This window comes from Bison bison, unplaced genomic scaffold, assembly GCF_000754665.1.
Source record: "Bison bison bison isolate TAMUID 2011002044 unplaced genomic scaffold, Bison_UMD1.0 scf7180017864451, whole genome shotgun sequence".
In the NCBI taxonomy this organism is placed as follows: Eukaryota; Metazoa; Chordata; class Mammalia; order Artiodactyla; family Bovidae; genus Bison; species Bison bison.
Genome location: NW_011495013.1, coordinates 1,114,662 through 1,119,531, shown reverse-complemented (window position 1 = coordinate 1,119,531; position 4,870 = coordinate 1,114,662).

The window sequence follows — 4,870 nt, the reverse complement described above, 5'->3', positions numbered from 1 at the left end:
GTTCCATGTCCAGTTCTAACTGTTGCTTCCTGACCTGCATACAAATTTCTCAAGAGGCAGATCAGGTGGTCTGGTATTCCCATCTCCTTCAGAATTTTCCACAGTTTTTGTGATCCACACAGTCAAAGGCTTTGGCATAGTCAATAAAGCAAAAATAGATGTCTTTCTGGAACTCTCGTGCTTTTTCCATGATCCAGCGGATGTTGTGAATTTGATCTCTGGTTCCTCTGCCTTTTCGAAAACCAGCTTGAACATCAGGAAGTTCACGGTTCACATATTGCTGAAGCCTGGCTTGGAGAATTTTGAGCATTACTTTACTAGGGAAACCCAAAAAGAGTCTTAAAAGCTAACAAATCTTTTCAGTTCCAGGGATGCCAGTTTATAAGCTAAGTGCTAGCTGTAGGTACCTTTGGAAAACATAAACTAGTAATAGAGTTCAACAAAATGTTTACACCACCCGCCTAAGGTTTGTTTGTTTGTTTGTTTGTTTTTGGCTGTTCCTTGGCAGGATCCTAGTTCCCTGACCAGGGATCAAACCCGGGCCCACAGCAGTGAAAGCACTGAGTCCTAACCATCGGACCACCAGGGAATTCCCAATAAAATGTTTTCTGCACTAATGTTTCATAGGTATCACAATTTTTAAATAAGGTTTTGAAACTGTGCATAATCATCCCAGAGAAAATGGATTATTTTGGGGTAACACCCCCAAAATCCCAGTGGCTTAAAACAGCAGCGGTTTACTAGCTGCTCACACCATATTTCCATAGAAGGTCAGGGAGAGGCCCTGCCCATAATAGTCCCTCAAGGATCTAGGCTGAGGTGGATATCACTTGGACATGAGCAAAAGGCATGTTGGTTCTTAAAGTTTCCACCTGGCATGGACACATCATTTCCACTCATATTTCATCAGACGAAGCAAGCCATACAGCCATACCTGATTTAAAGGGGCATGGGAAGTGCAGTTCCACCATACTTCTAGGAAAACAGCTGGAATATTTGTGGATGGGCCTAATGTCTACCACACCCTGAGTGGCAGATGGGTGTCTAAAAGCCAAAGCAATTCTGATTATTGGAAACATTCCAATTTAGTACTCTAGAAAAGGGACTTCAATGTCAGTTGGTCAGACTTTGGAGATGGGTAGTAGGTTCTCTCGGAGAAGGCAATGGCACCACACTCCAGTACTCTTTCCTGGAAAATCCCATGGATGGAGGAGCCTGGAAGGCTGAAGTCCATGGGGTCACTGAGGGTCGGACACAACTGAGCGACTTCACTTTCAGTTTTCAGTTTCATGCATTGGAGAAGGAAATGGCAACCCACTTCAGTATTCTTTTTTTTTTTTCTTCTTCTGTTAAAAAAAAAAATCTTTTTTTTTTTTAAATTTTATTTTATCTTTAAACTTTACATAATTGTATTAGTTTTGCCAAATATCAAAATGAATCCGCCACAGGTATACATGTGTTCCCCATCCTGAACCCTCTTTCCTCCTCCCTCCCCATACCATCCCTCTGGGTCGTCCCAGTGCACCAGCCCCAAGCATCCAGTATTGTGCATCGAACCTGGACTGGCGACTCGTTTCATACATGATATTATACATGTTTCAATGCCATTCTCCCAAATCTCCCCACCCTCTCCCTCTCCCACAGAGTCCATAAGACTGATCAGTGTCTCTTTTGCTGTCTCGTACACAGGGTTATTGTTACCATCTTTCTAAATTCCATATATATGCGTTAGTATACTATATTGGTGTTTTTCTTTCTGGCTTACTTATACACAATGGAGTATTACTCAGCCATTAAAAAGAATACATTTGAATCAGTTCTAATGAGATGGATGAAAGTGGAACCCACTCCAGTATTCTTGCCTGGAGAATCCCAGGGACGGGGGAGCCTGGTGGGCTGCCGTCTACGGGGTTGCACAGAGTCGGACACGACTGAAGCGACGCAGCAGCAGCAGCAGAAGTTCTTTAATCTAGATTCTATCTTCACTTTTCATCTCTCTCCCCACATCTGAGACTTTTTTTTTTTTTTAAGGAACCCCCAGGTAGAAAATTGCATAGAGCTCATTTCTGCCACTCATTTGTGTGCATTTAGGTAAATTACTTAACCAACATTATCAAAGCTCAACTGCCTTACCCATAAAGTCAAATAATAATTGTTCTTACCTTCCAGTGTTTTGAGTATTAAATGATGTGACATTTATAAATTCTGCCTAATATCGATATTAGCTAAATCTTACAAAATGCTTATTAGATGCCAGCCCCTTAGTGATCCCTATATTATGACCCACTTAATTTTCATAACTGTAGGAGGTAAACATTACTTTTACCTCCATTTTATGGATGAGGAAACGGAGGCATAGAGAGTTTAGTAACTTGCCCAGTGGCACACAATCAGCAAGTGGTGAATTAGAAAGGCAACACCTGGCAGTCTGTGCCAGAGACCATTCTCTTGATCTCTGTGCTCAGTGGACTGCCTAGGACATGGTGAATGCTCAAAACATTTTGCTTATTTTTATTTTATGAATATTATTATCATTTATCTAAAATGAAGGCCTATAGTTTTCTCATGGAAAAAGGTTAAAGCCTCTTCTTTCTTGAAAAATGTGATATTTGATAAAAATGCATGACTTCTGCTAATATTATTTACAAAGAGATTAAAAATAAACCCCAGGAGACACCAGGGCATCTTGGTCTCTCTTACTCTCCCTCCCCACTTTCTCTTGGATCACTTGCTCTAGGAGAATCCATCAGCCATGTTGTGAAGATCCATCAGGCTACTCATGTGGGAGAGGAGCAGAGGTCTCTGGTCAACAGCCAATAAGAAACTGAGGACTGCCAAAAATCATGTGAGCAAGTGTGGAAGCAGATTTCCCCCCAGCCCAGCCTTTAGATGACTGCAGTCTCAGCTAACAGCTTGACTGAGAACTCGTGAGAGATCCGGGCTTCCAGATGATTGCCCTGCAGAAATGGTGAGACAATACATGTTTGTGATTTTCAGCTGCAAGGGGTCATTTATTACAGAGCAATTCATAGCTAAAATAGATATTGGTACCTGGAAATGGGGTGATGCTATAATAAAAATAAACTTAAAATATTGGAGTGGCTTTTTAAAGAAATTAAGTCCTTTACCTTCCTATATAAATTTTAAAATTAGCTTGTCAATTACTTTATATAAGTATGCTAGGATTTTGGCTGAGATTTCACTGAATCTATAGAACAGCATAGGAGCCATTGCCACCATACCAATACTGATTCCTCCAATCCACAAACTTGGTAATATATCTCTTCATTTAACTAGGTTTTCTGTAACTTTTCTTACTAATATTTTGTAGTTTTAGGTATAAAGCTTTAACACATCTCTCATCATTTTTATTCCTGATATTTTTATGGTATTATATACATTTCTAAAAACCTATCATTACTGGTAAATGTAAGTAATTATTTTTTTGATACTACTGTAATTTAAAAATTTTTTCAATTGCTCATTGCTTGTAAATAGAGATTAAGAAGTTTTAGTGTGTGTGTTAGCCTTGATTCCTATGACCTTTTTACATATCCTTTTTAGTTCTAGTGGCTTTATCTATAATAAATTCAATTAGATTGGCTATATAAATTAGGTCATTTACAAATAAATACAAGTGTTATTTCTTTCTAATCTGAATTTTTTAATATATTTAACACACATGCATACAAGCAGGTACAACAACATGTGTATGTGTAATTATAGTTGTATTCAATTTGCTAAAATTCTATTAAGAGATTTTATACCTATATTCTCTATTTGATATCAGAGTGATTCTGGCTTCATAAAATTAGTTAGAAAGTTTTTCTTCCTTTTCTATTTTATGAAAAATTTTGTTTAGAAGTTTTACTATTTCTTTTAAAGTTTTAAAAGCTTCACTAGTGGCTTGAAGTTTTCAATTTCTTTAACGTAGATAGGGCTTTTCAAGTTTTCCTTTTCCTTTTGGGTTGGTTTTGGCAATTTTTATCTTTTAAGGAATTCATCCATTTCACCCAGGACATCAAATTTAGTAGCATAAAGTTGTTAATATTCTTTTAATTAACTTGCTGTTGGTAATTTGTAAATTTTATTTTTCTTTGATCAGTCTAACTAGATGCTTAGAACCCTGGTCTCCTGCATTGTAGGCAGATTCTTTACCATCTGTTCAGTTCAGTTCAGTCACTCAGTCGTGTCTGACTATTTGTGACCCCATGGCCTGCAGCACACCAGGATTCTCTGCCCATCACCAACTCCCTGAGTTCTCAAACTCATGTCCATTGAGTCGGTGATGCCATCCAACCACCTCATCCTGTCATTCCCTTCTCCTCCCGGGTTCAATCTTTCCCAGCATCAGGGTCTTTTCAAATGAGTCAGCTCTTCACATCAGGTGGCCAAAGTATTGGAGTTTCAGCTACATCATCAGCCCTTCCAATGAACATTCAGGACTGATTTCCTTTAGGATGGACTGGTTGGATCTCCTTGCAGTCCAAGGGACTCTCAAGAGTCTCTTCCAACACCACAGTTTAAAGCATCAGTTCTTTGGCGCTCAGCTTTCTTTATAGTCCAACTCTTGTATCCATTAATGACGAAAAAACTATAGCTTTGACTAGACGGACCTCTGTTGGCAAAGTAATGTCTCTGCTGTTTAATATCCTGTCCGGGTTGGTCGTAACTTTTCTTCGAAGGAGTAAGTGTCTTTTAATTTCATGGCTGCAGTCACCATCTGCAGTGATTTTGGAGCCCCCCACAATAAAGTCAGCCACTGTTTCCACAGTTTCCCCATCTATTTGCCACAAAGTGATGGGACCAGATGCCATGATCTTAGTTTTCTGAATGTTGAGTTTTAAGTCATCTTTTTCACTCTCCTCTT